The sequence below is a fragment of the Leptonychotes weddellii genome, chromosome 2, assembly GCF_054177405.1.
Source record: "Leptonychotes weddellii isolate Sample4059 chromosome 2, ASM5417740v2, whole genome shotgun sequence".
NCBI classification, from domain to species: Eukaryota; Metazoa; Chordata; class Mammalia; order Carnivora; family Phocidae; genus Leptonychotes; species Leptonychotes weddellii.
Window position 1 is genome coordinate 149,810,913 of NC_138370.1, and position 20,316 is coordinate 149,831,228.

Genomic DNA, 20,316 nt, shown 5'->3' on the forward strand with positions numbered 1-20,316 from the left:
AGGACAATGTTCAGAGAAGGAGACGCACTGAAAGGTCAAGCGACTGAGTGGGATGAAGAATAGCTAGGGTTGGCTGCTCAGGGAAATTCTGAGTTTTTCCTTCTAGGGGCAGTGGGGTGGGGTTGGGGGGTGGTGTCATGAATCAGGATTTGGCTGGGCAGGATCTGACTCACTTATCTTCTACAGATAGTGCCCTGGGTGCCCAAGGACAGGGAAGCCACATCACCAAAATTTCCAGCTGTCAGCATCAGGGTGTTACCTGGTTGTTTTTCCTTTTACCACCACTTAAATGTTCACTTGGATGTTTTGAATCTGGGAACCTTTGAAACCTCTCCTGTTTTAGCATCATCAAGGTAGTATTTAGCAGTTTAGGTGCTGTAACAAACCGGCTGGATTTATGTCTAAAAAGCTTTACAGTGCCTTTTAAAATGTTCTCACCGAATCACTCAAGATTGTATCAGCACGAAGCATCTAACATCCTTAGAGTCTCATCATGAATAATGTGACTAACAAGCATAATGTGTGGCCACCTGGCACCCTGGGAGCTTCATCAGCCTGACTCCTCAGGTAACTTCCTGGCAAACATCCTCCAAGATGGCCTCTGCCTTGCCTGAGGATTTTCACTGGCAAAGAGGATGACACCTTATGTCCTACCGTGAGGGAGAATCGAAGAACTTTAAATTGTATTTTGCCTGGTTTTGTGTGTGTGTGTTTGTTGTAAAGGACTGAGGTAGATTTGTCCCTTGAGGGAAGACCTTGAGAGGTGACTAAATCAGTCTTCCCAGCTAGCTTATCCTTCTCTCTCCCTCCAGCCATAGAGGAGGAGATGGTGGGGGTCTGGGAGATCACAATAACTGCCACCATTTTCTCTAACCTGTGGGCTCACTCTGACCTCCTGGCCATACTTGTCCAAGAGAAGGCAAATCCCTATCCCCGTACAAATCTATCCAAAGAGACTTCACTAAACAAATGCAGATAAACACTCCCCAGCTCTCTAGAACAGAAAGAAAATGTAAACTCTAAAGATGGACATATTTACAGGGGCCAGGTCCCATGTGCTAACACAAGTATGTCTAGACACAACTCAGCTCACCTGGCCCCCTTTCTAGAGCCTTTCTCACAGCCCCACCTCATTCCCTTTTTCTATGAAATTCTGCTCACTTTAATGTAAGATCAAAAGTTCAGGCTCCCATTTCTGCAAATTTACAATAAAAATGACAACAAATATTTTAAACCAGCATTAACACTATGAGGTGATAAGAGGAAGGTCCCTCCTCACACAGATCCTTCCCTGGAACAGAGAAGTCAAAGTCACCAGCATTTGCTTTATAATCTGACACAAATATGCTGCTCTGTGTATAAATGAGCTAATGTGTAACCTTAAGTATTTATTTTTTTTTATTTTTTAGATTTTTATTTATTTATTCATGAGAGACAGGGAGAGAGAGAGAGAGGCAGAGGCAGAGGGAGAAGCAGGCTCCCCGCTTAGCAGGGAGCCCGATGCGGGACTCGATCCCAGGACCCTGGGATCATGACCTGAGCCGAAAGCAGACGCTTAACCATCTGAGCCACCCAGGCGCCCCACCTTAAGTATTTAAAGTCGACGTTCACCAAGCACTCGCCACATGCAGGGCACTCTGCTGGGCGCTCTATATTCATTTTATCGCTTGACTTTTACATCTCTCTGGTGCTATGGTAAGGAGTATGTGATTGGTTTTGTCATGTTATAGATGAGCAGAGACATTGGGAAGTTGGGGAATTTGTCCAGAGTCACCATGGTTGATCCATTGTAGAGTTAGGGTGGGGTTTTTTTTTAAGGTTTTATTTATTTATTTTTTAAAGATTTTATTTATTTATTTGACAAAGAGGGAGAGAAAGAGAGCCCAAGCAAGGGGAGTGGCAGGCAGAGGGAGAGGGAAAAGCAGGCTGCCCGCTGAGAAGGGGGAGCCCAGTGTGGGACTCAATCCCAGGACCCCAGGACCATGCCCCGAGCCAAAGGCAGTCACTGGCAAACTGGTCAGGGAAGGTTGCAGAAGGTCTGATGAGACATGCATGAAGACAGACACCAAACATTGCCAGGGTGGAGACCCTTAGGGGATCCAGAGGACCAGGGCAGCACCAGCGTAGGGTCAAGCCTGCACACGAAGATCTGTGGTCCTATATCTGGTAGTAACATTCAACACTGATGAAACAGTTAGTGTGTGCTAAGTGCCGCTAAGCACGTGGGCATTAACTAATCCAGTGGTTCTCAAACTTGAGCATGAATCAGAATCATGGCTATTAGAATGTGGATTGTTGGCCCCACTCCTAGAGCTTCAGATTCAGGAGTGCTCCCTCTCTCTCCTTTTCTTCCTAAAGCCTCTCCATCATCCCGTGTCCTGTTTGGGTCCCTCTCTCCCCAGGACTTCTTCTCTGTCCACACTAATTATGTTATTTCCCCTCTGTACTCTTCTACTTCTGACTGTATTGGTTAGGGCACTTACCAGATCTGGGTTCAAATCCCACAGACTGATTTATCGGCTCTGTGACCATTTTCTGTTTTTTTTATTTCATTTTTTTTCAAATGTAAATATACATTTATTTACTCTCTCTCTATATATAGTGTATATTTGCTTTATATTACTATAATACATTATTTATTCCATGGAACTGTTGTGAGGATTAAATAAATAAATATATATAATGTAAGAAAAGTTATATATACATATATATACACACAGTATATATTATGTATATAATTTTTAAAACAGTGTAAGAAATTATATTTCACTTCTTATTTAGTTGTGATAAATTGTTGCCTTTCTTTTGGTTAAAATTATAATTTTACAATTTAAAATTAATTTTAATTAAAAAAATTATAAAATTACAATTTAAAATAAAAATTGATGTGTCTTTATTATTAGGTCTCATGGTGCTAGGATCTGAGAAGGACACTCACTGGGAAGGGAGCATAATAGGTGATAGCAGGAAGCTAGAGAAGTGGGTGGAGCTTCAGGAAGGCTTGGCTTTGGGTTGAAGGAACGTCATTCATTGGAGGATATCAATGATCTCTGCTCTGCAAATAGGCTACTCATTACAGGCTTCTCTCAGAAAAACAGGGAGTAAAGGGAGCAGATCTTAGAGAGGAAGCTTTGAAAATAAAGAGATTAAAAAGTCCGTTAGCAGACACAGGGGATGGTATATTGAAATCAGGTTCTACAATATAGTTGGCAACCAAAGCAAGACCTAGGTGGCCCCTTGAATGACCAAACCAAGAGACGAACTTAGAATAATATGGGAAGAAGACACCTCCCTCTGAGTTATGATTTCTGGCCAGGAAATTTACTTCTGGCAAATCCGGTAGGCCATAGAAAACAAGTCAGGGCATGAGGTCAATGCCTAGGGCTAGTTAAGAGCCATCAGGTCCAGAGGTAAGACAGGGTCATGGAGGCTTACTGTATGATCACTGAAGACTCACCGATAGCCCAAGAGGGAAGACTCCTGGGGAACAAGATAGGGCGGTATCTTTTGCATCCCAAGGATCAAGCATCATGCCAAGAAGGATGTTTGCAAACCAGACCAGTTACATAATTTTCAGGGCCCAGTGCAAAATGAAAATGCAAAACTCCTTGTTCAAAGAGCAGGAAAAAAATATGTTAGAGGTATTAAAATATAAGGTGTTTTCTTTCTGGTGTCTGCCTTTCTCTTAGCCTGTCATGGTGTGTTTTGTTTTGTTTTGTTTTTTTAACTTGCTATTTAATGCGCTGGAGCACGGGAACATTTGTAGGACAAGTAGAGACCCCTTATGGTTGTTGCCCTTACTCAGTGCTCATGCGCACATGGCTCATCTGCTCCTGGGTTCTCCCTCCCAGCAGCCACCAGACCGACAAAAGAGCTCTGGCCAGGGCAATAGGTCGAGGCTGGCATCTCCCCTTCCTGCAGGCCTACCACCCCAACTTTCAGTAGACAGGGGGCCGCTAAGGGTATTGCAACCTCTGCAGGAAACACTATAAAGTATGTGGATCAGGGCTGAGCAAGAGGCTCATCTGCCCAATGTCCATGCATCTATACTGTGGTATAGTCCGGGGCATGGATGGCTGCCCCATGCTCAGCCCCAAGACTCTGCAGGATGTGCGAACCTGACCCTACTATCCCTGTGTCTATGCCCAGATCCCTGGTGGGGTTAACAGTGGGCACTGGGTGGGGGTTGCAATGGCGAGGCCAGGGGGTGCCCAGGGTGCTGGGGGAGGGGAAGTAGGTGGCTGAGAACCCACGCCTGGGAGTGGTCAGGCAAGGGGGGCTGGACCCTTGCTCGTGAGCAAACTGCCTCTCCTCCCTCCACCCCCACATTCTTCATTGTTCTATTGGACTTGACTTCAAATACAGATTCAAAGATCAAATTATTAAGAATTTCAAGGCAGCAATTGCAGAGTGTTAAACCCCAAGGGAGAAGCCCTTCTAAGCAGGAGGCCCTGTGCACTTCCCCTGGTCAGACACCCATGAAACGGTCCTCGGTTGCAAAGGAGAGAATTTATCTATAGTTCAGAGCCAGGGAAGAGAGTTTGGGGTGAGCAAGGGGACCAGGAAGCAGGTTCTGATAAAGATCAGGGCTCTCACCAGATTGGTAGACCCAAATCTACTTTGGAGAAAAACTGAATATTTTATTTTTGCCTCCAGCCCCAATAGGCAGAAAAAAGTGACAAAGTTTGAGAGTTTACCTTGTACTCAGTTCAGGTACATATAGTTTAGCAAATTTACTCAATTTTAGTTTCCTGGGAAACTATTTTTATGTTTCCTTTCTTAGTTTCATGAGTAAAAATTTCTGGAGAAGATTGCCAATCCTGATTTGGCTGGACAGAGAAGACAGGGAGTTTTTCCACATCGGGCTGGCAGAAAGGGTGTTGGTGTCTCTCTGGAGGCCAAGTGCAGGGGAATGCTGGTGTGTTGGGGGGGTGGGGTCAGCATGGATGCATGCATGGGGTGGGAGCCCCAGAGGCCGTGGACACCCTCAGCTGTGGATGATGCTACTTCTTCTGGTCTGGACTGCTTCTCCCACCGGCACCTCATTATACAGAAGAGACGATGATCATGGAATGAGAATGATTTTCAACCTTCCCAAGCAGACTACACAAGGGTGGGCATTTTCCTTCCCAGAGTCATTTTGAGGACTGTGCACCCGTTCTGATGGTCCTGAAGTCCGGTGTGCTAGAAGAGAAAGAGTTTGGACATTTAAAGGAGTCAGTTCTGGAATAGGATCGTGGCTTTGCCATGTTTACAATTCTCCCCTTCCTTCCTACTTTGTGCTGGTCTATGCTAGGTGCTGGGGGTACAGTGGTAAACAAAGCAGACACACAATCCCTTCTCTGATGGCACCTGCAGTGGGGAAAGCATTGACCAATTATTACCCGGGGCTGTGGAAGGAAATAGCAAGGGGAATCAACCTGGATGAGGGATCATGGACAAGGCAGTCACTTCTTCATTGTCCTCCATTCTAAATTGGGACAGTTGGAGGTCATGTGCGTCAAGGGTCCGGCACCATGCTTGGTCCATGATGACACCATGACAACTCAAACCAGCTTTGGGATTCTTCTGGGGAACGGTCACAGAGTCAGTTTCAAACTCCACTGATGGTCATGCTTTCTTATCCTACCTTACCTTTGCTTGTAGTAATTATCTTTTCACTCTGGTGGACCTTGCTGCCTCTCTGAGTCTAGGCTTCCTGGAAGGTAGGAGCAGGTGTTACCTTTTTGAATCTCCAGAGCACCTACAACAAAGCCCAGCATACAGTTACTGCTCAATAAATGTTGCTAAATTAAGATGAGCTGAACAGTGAAAATGAAAAAGAGTCCCAGAGAAAAAAACACCAAGCAATCCAAAGAATGAGAAAGTGTGATAGGAAGAAATTGGAACCGCTTCTGCTGTTGATAATATCTTTGTGACTTACTGGGAGAATAAAACCCCACATACATTAAACTGCTTGTCTATCTTTTCCTCTGATAGAAGGCAGAGAGGATTAATGGCAGAAAGAATATTTGGTTGGGGTTTTGCTCCAAGGGATCCTTCTTAATTAAGTAGTGAGGCATTAATTAAAAATCTAATTAATCATAACAAGCAGTTGCTGTTGTGCTCGGCAGTAAGGGGCTTGCAGGCTTTCTGAGAACAAGAAGCTACCGGAGCTCTGAGCTGCATGTAAAAGAAATATCCCCCAACCCTCCAAATAGACGGTGAAGCTCCTCATGGGTCAGTTTGGGATTACCTCTCCCAGGCTAATATACAGAGATGGATTTACCATGGAGCTGGTGACGCTTAAGCTTTGGACCCCTCCCTTCATGGCAATCACAAGATGAAGGCCAGACTGAGATGCGGGCTGGTGAGGGCACTCCAGAGAGTTCGCCATTCACGGGGTCAGGGAGTGGTGGTTGGATCAGAACCAGATCTGTCGCCAGAAACCAGGTGCCTATCTGTAGTTTCCACCTACACGCCCACAGGAGCCAGGTGCAGCCACTTCCCTGTCTGCACCTGCAAGACCTAGCAGCTGGCTGGGCCCAGAGTCTGGTCCCACCCCAGTTGGAAGGATGTGAGGCACACATTTGGCTCCAAATCACATCCTCCTCTCTATTTTTCCCTTCCCTTGGCCTGTCCAACACGGTTAGCTCTTTGACCCCTCACTGCTCCCAGCCCTTGTTCGTAGAGTTCCCCAACCCAACCCGAGCCCTAATGTTTTGCTCTTCTAGTCCCAGCCCCTTGCACTCTTCCTACAATCTCTCAATCCCACCCTAGCACCTACACCAGCAAAGAGGGCCAGCCCCTAGGGCTTGCAACCACGGTAAGGGCTGGGGATACCTGAGGAGAAAGAATGGGGAAGAACTGTGACTGAGGTGATGTTAGAAAGAGAAATCCAAAAAGCCAAAGAGGCGAAGGGCCTGGAAGGAGTATGCATCTTGTCCCTCTTGGGCCCTGAGCCAAGAATAAGAAATAGTCAGAAATTCTCTCTAATAATGTTCTAGAGCACCTATCACAAAACCCTATCTACCCAGATTTCATATGTTTCTGCAGAGAGACTTTTAACTTGTAGAGTCTATTCTCTTTCTCCAGCATGAGGAATATGTGCTAAATCTGGGCAAGGGTTAACCATTTCAGGAGATTATATCAAGCTTGGGTTTAACTTTTAAACTAGATGCTAGAGGGCATGTCTTAACTGTCATGTTGGATTGTGAATTTAGAGTTTGGGTGTGGAAGCTCTGCCCCCTTTCTTTATAATCTACACAGGTGTGCAGAGGACTTCAAAGCTAGTTCTAGAAGGAGGGTATTGTGAATTAGCTCTGGGGAAAAAGAAAGAGAAATCCCACAGATCAGATGCTGAGAGAAGTCAACTAAATCCTCCTGCAGCAATTACCTTTACATTAATTTTAAGATTCCAAAATCTTTCTCTTGTGCTCTTGCTCAAGAATGAGGACTTTCCCATTCCAAAGAATGATTTCAGATTTGAGAACCTCTATCCTTTTCTGAAAGTGATTCTAATAGGAAGTTTACCCAGGGAGATTTTGGCATTACACGAGGCTATTGAGTAGGACCTGTAGTCGCTCTGTCTTCCAGCCTAGTATTCTCTACGTTCTCAGACATTGCTCCTTGCTGTTGTACTAACCATCAACTATAATTTCCTAATGGAGAATGTAAAATGTGGTCACTTTAACATTTGCTTCTCTTCTATAAAAGCAATTAAATTAATGAGCATAGCATCCTTTTTTTTTAATGAGATGATGCCTAATTGACTAATTGACTAGTGTTCAATAGAGTATATACTCGGAGTTGTAGTTTTTAACAGTGATACTGGCGCTTGATTGTTGTTACCATATGGAGAAAAAAATTCCTCATTTTAAATGTCAATATTTGAGTCCTACTAACAGCCAAGGGGGATTTATGCATTTAGCCTAAAGTATATTTTATCTCTTGGCATTTTCAATGTTTTCTGGCCAATGAATCATAAAAATGAAATCTTAAATCTCCAAGAAACCACCAGAAACCAAAGTTGGCATTTAGCATATTTCACAATAATTATTCCCACCATTCCAAAATGAAAATGTTTGTTTTCCCCAATTTGTTTGCTTTTTTCATTTATTGACATTTTGGGAATTTCCAGATTCAATTGCCTGTTCTACTGAGGGTAGAATAACTGAAATTGGAGTTTGGAAAGTCCTGTGTATTTAGTCAGTGTCCCCCTTCCTCAGAGAATAGGAAAGATCAGACCTTTTCTCATTTCATGGAGGCTTCTCACTCTTTTTTCTAGGAAAGATGATTTCTACTAGATTGTTTCATAACTATAATACGCAGGACTTTAAAAATTTAGAACTTCTAGCAACTTTCTAGTGAAAGTATCGATCAAGTTTAGTCACTCCTTTTCCAGCAAACAGCAACAACAGTGCAATTTGTTTAGCCCTTTGTCATGTTACCTTCCAGCTTGCTACAGAGCTGAGCTACAGATACACTGTTTCTATTCTCCCTCATTTCATCTGAGCAACTCATGCTGATTCTTGCTAGTTATTTCTAATTTCTTTTAGTCTGGGGACTTTTAGGTTTGCAGAGTTTCTCACAGAGGAGACTCTTGGTTTTCCTTCTGTGTTCATTCTCCCCTTGTCCACTTAGAGTGTGTTAGCAAAGTACGGTGTTCTACCCTGTTCCCCCTCACCCCCAAAGTAGAATTTGTATTTCCCAGTTTCCCTTGCAGATTGTTGTGACCACGTGATGAAGTTCTCGCTGACAGAATGAAACAGAAGTGCTGAGCCCATGTTCACTTCCATATAAGAACATTGCTCACCCTCCACTTCCTCTCCTTCTCTCTAGGCTGGAGTTTGTATGGGGCATTGGTGAACCAGCAGTAACCATACAAAGGAGGGCAACATTCTGGGGGACAGGAGGAGCATTAAAGTGAAAAATCCCTCAGTGCCTGGACAAACCACACTCTTGCCCTGGACCACTTGCCCATATCTAGGCTATTACCTGAGAGGAAAATAGATTCCTCTCTTATTTGAACCATTTTATTGGGAAGTCTCTTTTGTTACAGCAGCATGACTGATACCCTGGCCCTGAGCAACACATGTCTTAAACAAAAGAGAGGACGCTACTACTACGCCCCACTCTCATTAGATCCTACGTAGAGTGTAGTTTTTCTTTCTGTAAATCACGTGTTAAGAGACATAAAGACAAAGCAGAGGTTTTCAGATGAGAACAAAGGGGGTGAGGGATTCAAAGTTGAAGAAACTGGAAAAGTATTCTCAGAGTAGGAGTGGCTGTTTTCAAATGTCTGAAGAACTGGTATGTGGAAGAATGATTCACTTCATTCTATGTGGTTTTCGTGGATGGAAGTAGGACTCAAGGTGAAAACGGATTTTGCTTAAGACAAGGAATATTTCTGGCTCTCAGATCTGCATAGAAATGGAAAGGGCTACTCTGAGAATGTTGAGTTTCTTGCCCATAGACACATCTTAACAGAGCCTGGATAACCATTTGGCTGGATCTCATAATGACTATGTGTCATGTGTGTATGTTACATAAATTGTCTCAAATTCTTAGAACTACACTAAAAAGTACATATTTTTATCTCCATTTGATAGAAAGAGAATCTAAGTCTCAACCAAGTTAAAACTTGCCAAAGGCCACAGAGCTAGTTAGTAACAGAGGCCATGTTATTTCTACCAGCCACCCTTAAAGTTGATTTACAAAATGGCTTAAAAATTTCTTTCAGGTCAGAAATTCCACTGTTTTTCCTGAATCTTTGGTGGAAGTCTGAAGTATCAGAGCCAGGGACATCTTCAAAAGGTTGGTGTGCCTTATCTTCTAAATTTTAACTCAGTAGCAAACTTATTTTGAGCCTTCCTTTATATGTCAGAAATTGCCAGCAAATCACCAATCTATTTTCTCTTTTTACTTGGCATGCAATGAGAATACAATTTCCAGCTTCTCTTGCAGTGAGATGTGAGCAAAAATGATGTGGACCACTCCTACGTCTGGCCAGTAGAAACCTCCCATATAGTTTCTTATGCTGCTGCTGCTGAATATGGGCACGTGGAGTGACCTTGAAAGTTGAGTGTTGAAGATGGCAGAACTTTTCAACCTTGATCCCCCAAACTCTATGTTGAGCCAAACTTTGTAACCCAAAACTGCTCTGGACTGTGTAAGCAAGGGAGGCATAACCTTCTACTTTGTTTGAGCCACTTGATATTTTAGTATCTATTGCTAACAGCAATGAGCCTGCTCCATCTAACACTTCTTATCCTTAGCCACTAAATAGCAAGGATTGTCTAACTTGGTCATAGGACTCTGTGCAGGGTCACCATATTTATTGACAGCTCTACTGGCCTGAACTTTTTGAGGCTGTTGTTATTCAACCCTTCTGGACTAAAAAAGCAGAACTTTAATACAATTCGACCTAAAATAATAGAAGACAATCTGATTCTGTAACCTCTCACACCTTTGACTCCCGTACAATTCTGCCCAATTGATAAAGAGGGATCAACTTCTTTTTGCAACAATGTCAGAAGTTTTCAGATACAGCCTCCCCCTGATAAAGATCTGCCAAAAGTTTGCCAAATGGATGACAAATGGTACAGTCCTCCACTGATTTATGCTGTTAGAGTTTTCAGTATTTTTTTTTCTTTTACTTATGGAAGAAAAGCTAATTTCCAGGTTATTTAAAAATTGGAAGATTTAGGGGCACCTGGGTGGCTCAGGCGTTAAGGGTCTGCCTTTGGCTCAGGTCATAATCCCAGGGTCCTGGGATCGAGCCCCGCATCGGGCTCCCTGCTCAGCGGGAAGCCTGCGTCTCCCTCTCCCACTCCCCCTGCTTGTGTTCTCTCTCTCTCTGTGTCTCTCTCTGTCAAATAAATAAATAAAATCTTTAAAAAAATTTTGGAAGATTTAGGGGTGCCTGGGTGGCTCAGTCAGTTAAACGACTGCCTTCCGCTCATGTCACGATCCCGGGGTCCTGAGATCAAGCCCCGCATCGGGCTCCCTGCTCAGTGGGGAGCCTGCTTCTCCCTCTCCCTCTGCCTGCCACTCCCCCTGCTTGTGCTGTCTCTGTTTCTCTCTGTCAAATAAATAAATGGAATCTTTAATTTTAAAAAAATGGAAGATTTAGCCACGCACATCACAATTAGCTGGCATTGAGGGGATCCTCTTTAGACAAGTCATACCTTCTCCAGTTCTCCATAGACCCAACACTCCTTTTATCTCAACACCGACATGTCAGATGCCACATATCTTTGTGAATCACATCTTTAAATATCCGGCCCTACAGGCCATTTGTACTTCTCTCTCCATGTTAACACTGAAGTAGAGTCAATGATTAACAAAGAACTACTACCCTGAGGACTGCTTCTAAAGGAGATAGAATTCCTTTGGAAGACAGTGAACTCTTCACGCGCCTTGGCAGGAAGGGTCAGGAAAAGTCTCTCCGTTATTATAGGTACAGAGCCTCCTTGTGGGAGCATAGACCTAGGATATCAAAATTACTCTTTTTAGTCCCCAACTTGCTTTCAACACAAAGTGTGAGATATAAAGTAAAGCTTTGTAAGAGGAAATAGAATTTTGTTGTCCCATTTTTAATTGAAAGCCCAAAAAGTGAATATTGATTGGTTTGACTTCATCTAGAGAGTTAAGCAATTTTCTTCCTCATCCTCAAATCCCCAGACTGTAACACTGAGCTACAGTCGTCACCAATAGCCTCTTGGATGTTGGGCAGGTTCAGGTAACACACCCACAGGATCAGAGGGAGCTGGAGAAGAACCCAAGACAGAGGACCTTCACCTTTTCAACTCAGAGGTGGTCATCTGTGCAGCGATGGACATCTGTGCAGCTGTTCCGGGGTTCCCACTCAGTCATAGGCCAGCGCATCTACAGGTGTAGTGCTTGTTTTCAAAGTTCTAGAATATGCCAAAGGTTAGATGTGTGCATGAGTTTCATATGCAATAGTTTCCTTTTTCGAAAGTCTGAAAAACAATAAGTACAAAGTGGATCACTGACCTCCCAGAGAATTTTCTATGCTTATGGTATATATTGGGGGAAGGAGGTGGATGAGATAGAGCATTCAAGGCAAATACTTGAAGATGGTTTTGCCCAGCTTGTTGTATAGGTACTACTGAATTAAACATGACCATTTGAGGTGGTATACAAATGTACATTTTAAAAATGTTAGTAGTGTGACATTGACTTTAACATGAATTAGAGTAAAAATAACACAACCATGTTTCAGATCTGTGATTGCATCAATGTAAGTACTGAGGGTGAATAAGGGGAACATTAGGCTATTTAAAGGGAAATATCAGGTTGAAATAAGAATATAGGGACTTCTGCTTTCAGTCAAAATAGAATAACAGGGATCAGGTTTATTCTCCCACCGGAAACAGCTGGAAACAAAAATATGCACACGAAGGGGTACTACTCAAGATAGTGGACATCAGGGGTGCCTGGGTGGCTCAGTCATTGAGCGTCTGCCTTCGGTTCAGGTCATGATCCCAGAGTCCTGGGATCGAGCCCCGCATCAGGTTCCCTGCCTAGCGGGAAGCCTGCTTCTCCCTCTCCCACTCCCCCTGCTTGTGCTCCCTCTCTCGCTGTGTCTCTCTCTGTCAAATAAATAAATAAATAAGATCTTTAAAAAAAAAAAAAGATAGTGGACATCAGGCAATGATGGTGGTTGAACAAATGAGGTGAGCCCTATAACTGCCTGACCTCTTATTACCTGGAGAAAACTTCCAGGTCATGGCACAGAAATGGGGAATCCAATCAAAGCTGGGGAGTAGCTTTCCTGATTCACAGAGACAGAGCTGAGCGCTTAGGGGAGCCAGCTATCTGTAAGCAAAAATAAACAACTCTCCGATCCTGACTGCATATTAGATACAAAAATTAACTCAAATGGATCGTAGACCTAGGGGCACCTGGGTGGCTCAACAGACCTAGGTGTTGCCTTCAGCTCAGGTCATGATCCCAGGGTCCTGGGATTGAGCCCCATGTCCAGCTCCCTGCTCAGCGGGGCCTCTGCTCTCCTCCCCACTCGAACTCTGTATCTCAAATAAATAAATAAAATCTTTAAAAAAAACGGTCATAGACCTAAATGTAAAACACTGAGCTATAAAATGTCTGGGAAAAATATAGGAGAAAGTCCTTATGATGTTGGGTTAAGCAAACATCCTTTAGATGAAATACAAAAAGCATAATCCATAGAAGAAAAACAATCGATAAATTGAGTTTTATCAAAATGAAGAACTTCTACTGTTAGAAAAATACTATTAAGAGAATGAAAAGACAAGTCATAAGCTAGGAAAAAATATCTGAAAATCTCCTATCTGGTGAGGGATTTGCATTCAGGATACATAAAGTATTCTTAGAAACTCAATAAGAAAACAAACAACCCGATTAAAATTGGACAAAAGATTTGAACAGACATTTAACCAAAAAAGGATGTATAGATGATAGATGACCTCGTGAAAAGATGCGAACATTGCTAGTCATTAAGCAAATGCAAATTGGAGCCATAATGAGATGCTACTGCATGCCTATTTGAATGACTAAAATTAAAAGGATCGAGGGGTACTTGGGTGGCTCAGTCAGTTAAGCATCAGACTCTTGGTTTTGGCTCAGGTCATGATCTTGGGGTTGTGAGATCCAGCCCCGAGTTGGCGGAGCCTGCTTAAAATTCTCTCTCCCTTTCCCCTTGTCCCTCCCCGACCCCACCCACACATACACATGAGTTCTCTCTCTCTCTCCCTAAAAAAATAAAAAAATAAAAGGCTCAACCATACAAAATGTTGGCAAATATGTGGAGTAACAGGAGCTCTCCTACACTGCTGGTGAGACGGAATTATGGTATAGCCAAGTCCAAAAACAATCTGGCAGTTTCTTAAAAAGTTAAATAAACACCTACCCTGTGATTCAGCCATTTCACTGCTACATAAACAAAAAAGAAATGAGAACATATGTCCATACAGACACTTGTACAAAGACATTCATGGTGGCTTTATGTAAAGTAGCCAAATATTGAAAAGAACTCATACGTCCATCAACAGGGGAGTAGACAAACAAAGTTGGTATACCCATACAATAGCAAACTTCTCTGTCACAAAAAGAAATGCATTACTGATACACACAACAACGTGGATGAATTTTGAAATAATTCTATTGAGTTAAATAAAGACAGACAAAAAGTGCACACATATTGAATGATTCCATCTATATAAAGCTATAGAAAATGCTAACTAAGCCATAGTGATATAAAGCACATCAGTGGTTGTCTAGGGATAGAAGTTAGAGAGGGGAAAGAAGGAGAGAATACAAAGTCATACAAGGAAGCTTTCTGGGGGGGATTAACATACTCTGTATCTCAATTGTGGTGATGGTTGTGTCACGTCAAAACTCGTCAAATCGTACACTTTAAACATATGCAGTTTAATGTATGTCAATTATACCTCAATAAAGCTGTTGAGAAAATATGAATATAGCTGACTATAACAAAAAATGAAGGGCTGAATGACTAAATTTTGGCAACACAGCTTGAATTTATCCTCTTTTTCTCATACCCACTCAGCCTCTCTGCCTCTCCTGTTCTTGCCCCTCTTTCTTGTTTGTCTCCCCACGTGAGAATAGGCGATAACAGTGTGGGACCACCACGTACAAGATGCCCCTGGCCTCAAAGTAAGAAAAGACTTTCTGACAATTTCTGCTCTTTAGAGATGCCATTGAATAAGTTGTTTGCTAAAATAGGGAGCTCTCCATCTCTGGAGTCGTCCAGCATAGACAAAACGAACATTGAACAGGGAGATAGTAGCATCAGATGGGATGTGAGGCCAAATCAGCAGCTTTCAAGCTTTTTTTTTTTTTTCTTTTCTTAAGTCATAAAACTCTCTCTATAAATGTATGAAAACTTAGGTGGAGGTCAAATATTTAGAGAAGACAAAAGAGGCATTTCTTTGAAAAATCGGGGGCTCAGAATAGTGCCTGTTTGGTGTCATCTTTTAGCTACTGTGGTGGCCCTTCCAGATCTCCTTGGTTAGGTCACTCATCTTTGTTCCAACTCTGAAGTTCTATAAACGTTTAGCTGCAGTGGGAGTAGATGAGGTGGTTGTTTTTTTTTCCCCCCAAACCACCCCAGTTAGAGCAGGAGTTTGAGGTGAAGGTCTGACCACATCTTAGTCATCTGAGAAAAAGTGGACCCATTTGCAATAGAAGAGGCAGTTCTTGTCTTTGCAAACAAATCCAGTAATTATAACATTGATTGTCTTTTTCCCAGAGGGAGTATAATACGGCTACTATTTATCCAGATGTACCAGCTCTTTTCCCTCTTCACTTTCTGAGAAAGAAATGGTTTCAAATAATGGTTTAGTTTAATAACAGTTTGGTCAGTTCTGTTTCTCTTTAGACCATGCATTTTTTTTCTCCCTTTAACCCCGAATATGCCAGTTGAATCTGACCACACTTCAGTCAATAAGAGAAAGGATGCTCCGTTTTCATATTAGTCAGAATGATGGAAGTAATCATGTGAGCAGTTACTGAGTGCACGAGCGTTAATTTTTATGTGTCAACTTGGCCGAGTAGCCAGATGTTCTGTCAAGCATTATTCTGGATGTTTCCGTGAATATGTTTTTGGACGAGGTTTAAGTTTAAATTGGTTGTACTTTTGAGTAAAGCAGATTGCTCTCCTTGACATGGTTGGGCCTTGTCCAATCAGCTGAGGGTTAAGTAGACCAAAAGGCAGACCCCCTCCCAGCAAGGGGGGGCGTTCCTGGCAGAAAGCCTGTGGACTTCATCTACATTATCAGCTCTATATTACACAGCTTTTGCACTCAAACTGCAACTCTCCTGAATTTCTAGCTTGTCAGCCTCCCCTATCCGAGTTTGAACTCAGCAAACCTCCACAATCAAGTGAGCCAATTCTTTAAAATAAATCTCTCTTTGTATAATACATATCCTATTGGTTCTGTTTCTCAGGAGAACCCTGACTAATACACATTGCAGTAAGTATTTTAAATCTATTAATCCATCTGATTTTCAAAGCCATCCTATGAAATTTGAACACAATACTTTCAGAGGTGTTACTCTTTTCACAGGTAAGGGAATGAGACCTAGTGAGATAAAGTGATTTGCCCAAGATCTCCCAGCTAATAGGTGGCAGAACCAGGACTGTAACCCTAAGTTTGTGGACTGAGCCAGTTTGCTTTCCCACACTAGCCAGCTCTTGACATACTTTGGCCTCAGTGATACTGAACAGGTCTCAGCATCCAGAACCTGACTTTGAGCCACACCATTTTTCCTGTCAGGGGGCTCCTGGGAGGCTGCTTGGCGTCTGCCCTGGAGCCTGATGCATCTGACCCTCTCCGGTAAACTCAGGCAAGATTCTTCACTTGCTAATCCTCAGCTTCCTCACCTACCGAAGGAGAGTAAATCGCTTCGCCTGCCTGTCGCGAGGATTGGATGTGAGTGTTGAGAGCATCCATCCCACTGCCCGTTCCCACAGCACTCATGCTCTCCCATGGACTGAAATGATACTGGCTCACTAGAGCTGGGTCTTGGGCACTCCCGGCTCCTTATAGAGCGAGTCCTTCCGTGTGCTGTTTGTATTTGACTGTGAGGGCTGCCATAGCTCAATTCCACAGGCTGGGAGGCTTCAATGCCAGAAATGCATCTCTCACAGCTCTGGAGGCTGGAAGTCCAAGACCAAGGAGGTGGGAGGGTTGGTTTTTGGGAAAACCTCTCTCTTTGGCTCACTGATAGCCACTTTCTCCCTGTGTTCTCATATGGTCTTTCATCTGTGTGTCTTCAAATTTCATCTCCTTATAAAGACACCAGTCAGATTGGATTAGGGCCCACCCTAATGACCTCATTGTAATGTAGTCATCTCTTTAAAAGGCCCTGTCTCCAGAAGTAGTCACATTCTGAGAAACTGGGGGTCAGGGCTTCAACGTATGGATTTTGGGAGGACACAATTCAGCCTGTAATATACCATCTTCCCCATCAGAGGCCAAGGACCTGCGGCCTAGGACTACCCTCCATACCTCTCACTACTGAGCTTATGCACTGGATCTTTTCTGCCTGGCTGTTCCTTCAAACTTTCTGCTAGTTTGGCACTATCTCTTCAGGATTATGCTAAGAGACCAGTTAAGCTGATCAGAAATTAAAGGCCAACAGCTCACTCAAGTTCTATAAACTTATCTTTGTCCAGTGGTTATGGAAAGGCAACCAGAACAAGTGTCAAGCACAAAGAAATTGCTTCATACTTTTAATCTATAAACTACACCTCCCAGCCCTTCCACCACCACCAAACACACACACACACACACACACACACACACACCCGCATTGCACCCACCTTTTCACACCCAGCAGGAACAGAAAGGCATTTTGAGGTATACTTCAAACAACAATTATATGTATATGTACATACATATATGATATAATGACAACCACAGCTCTTGACTCCAGTGACTTTTGCATTCTTTAAATTGGCTCCTGTTTGTTTCATTTACCCTCTGACAGGGCTACACTTGTTCACACCATGGGTCCTATTAATTCCGTCCCTGTTTATTATGACTTAGGGTTTTTTTTCCCCTAACATCATAAGACTCCAAGAGAGAGAGTCTCTACCTATGCTGGTCACCATCCAATATGGTCCACTCCTACGGGTAATAAGGCCAGAGTATCTTCATAGGCCATAGTCTTCCTGATGTCAAGCCTACTTCTGGTTGCCTTTGGCTGAGGCACCAATACTGGGTCCAATCTTGGATGCATAGGGAAGTAGGATCTCATGGTACAAACACAGTGACTTGCTTAGAAAGAACCTAAATGACCAATGTCCTAGGAAGAGGTGTGAAAAGGCCCTGTGGGTCTCTCTGGGGCTCTCAGAGGCCCATTGGGAAGACTCACATCAAGTTAGCTGAGTAGTCACCATATTGGCAAAGCTTGTTTCCTTTTGCTGATAGCCTGCTCCAAAATATGATCCATTTTAGAGAACAAATGGATTTTCCAAGCCTCAAAATTAAATTTTACAAAACTGGATTAAACACAGACCTCTTTTTATGTCATTTGAAATCATTTAATTAAGACATAAAACCAAATTACAAAAGAGTAAGGCATGTGCAAAGACTACAGTTTTATGTTCTGGAGGAAAGAGAAATACCTATAGGGAAAAGAAAGTCAGTTTGGGAAGTTGTCCTCACCCTCTTTTTTCTTTTTTGTCTTTTAAACAACATTTTAGATAGAGCGTGATCTTCTACAGCTGAACTTAAACAAAGAGTAAAGGGAACAGGAAATCAATGGGAATCATATCTTAATGAAAGCTCTTCTAAAATAGTCCAAGAATCCATAAGAGACTCATTCTATATTGGATTTCTGGAAGTTGGCCGAAGGACCCGAGCTTGTAACCCAGTGATTGATGCCTGCCATCAGCAGCACGTTCATTCCTTCCCTCCCTCGAAGGCTTAGACAAACTTGGCTTCATTCAACAAACTCTCAATCATATTCATGGAGTCAAGACTTCAAATGGGGCATGATTAGAACTTTAATAGCTATTCCAGGTAGAACTGATTCGCATGATGTGGGATCTTGGCAGCAGTTTAATTACTTTAGGGTAATGATGTGAATCTCAGTCAGGGGCCAATTTTGGCATTGCTGGCTATTACATGCAATAATTAATATGATTAAGTGTGCTGCTTTAGAAACTTTTTTATTCCCGTCTCTGTGCTAATATTTGGGGCTTGTCTTCAGAAACAATTGCATGGACAAGGTTTTCTTTCCCTCATTTTCCTCTGTAGGGCAGGATATATTACTGAGAGCACAGGTATCTTTATTTACTGATTAAAAAAGGAACATTTTCTGGAAAATTTTTGCAGAGATAAAGCAGAGGAGGGACTTCTTTGCTTTCTTCATTGTCCTTCTCTTGTCTCCTTCTTTCCTTGCTTGTTTATTGTCTGTTTGGTCACCTCTCCCACTTTGAATAACTTCATGATTCTTCCAAATGAATTCAAGTTTCCAAGCACCGATGTGAAGACCTTAGCCCGTAATAACAACTTATGTTTGTTGATTGATTACTGAGTGACAGCAATCGCTGTAAGCGCTTTCCTTGTCTTGTTTCATCTCCTCAAAGGAACTGCATGACTTCCATTATACTCGTAAAAATATGAACGCTTATACAGGTTAGGCATCTTACCCATGGTGGTATAGCTGGTAAATGATGGCACAGGGATCGAAATCTAGGGGTTCTGTGACCCACAGTATGAGATTTTCCATACTAACCTCTACCAGAATCTGGTAATTGTGAAAATAAAATAACAGTCATTCCCACAACTGCTATCCTGCAACATACATATGTTGAGGGTTTGTTGTATGCCAGGACCATGTTGGAGGCTCAGGGCATGAGACACAGCCTCTCACTCAAGTAGTCCTTCTGGAGGTAATTACAGTAGCATAAGATAATTGCTATGGTGGGAAATCACAGAAAACATCTTTTATAAAATAATGTTAGTGTGGCCAGTCAGAAGGAAACAATGTGTGTCTGAAAAATCCCAGTTAATTCCAGCCAGTGAATTACTTCTTGCAAAAGTAGGAAGAAAAGCCAAGGAGTATTACTTAGATTATACTATCATCAAACGTTAGCCATCACCGATTAGCTCCTGTGCTTAAATGAAAAGGCGATGGGTTCTAGAATTACATTGACCTGGCTTCAAGTTTTTGCTCGATTTCTTATTATGTGTGTGTCCTTAGCAATTTACTCAAACTGTCTGAACTTCTGTTTCCTCACCTATAAAAACAGGTGATGACAAACCTTACCTCCTCCGGTTGTTTAGATGAGGGGTCAGCAAACTTTTTCTTAAAGACACAGAGAGTAACTGTTTTAGTTTTTGCTGGCCATGCAATCTCTGTCACAAGTGCTCAGCTCTGCCATTGTGGTGCAAAAGCAGCCAGAGATAATATATAAGTGAACAAGCGTGCCTCTGTCCTTCTAATAACACTTTATTTATAAAAACAGATGGGCTGGATTCGGCACATAGGCTGTAGCTTGCCAGCCCCTGGTTTAAAGGAGGAAAGGGGGGGAGGGCGAAGGGGGAAAAGCAAACCCAACATATAAAAGTTTCCAGTACACTGTAGGTGCTCAAAAATTGTTCCTTTTCCTTCCTTCTTGCCATTTATTCCACCAGGCATCACAAAGATGCATGCAATCACTGTGTCTCTTTTGAGACCCTCACAGTCCAGTTAGGGTGACAAGACATAGAAAATATAGACAGCAATACCGTTTTGCAAGTACCAGTTGTGAGGGAAACAGAGCAAATCAGAAGTTATAGGAGTTGAGTGAAGGGA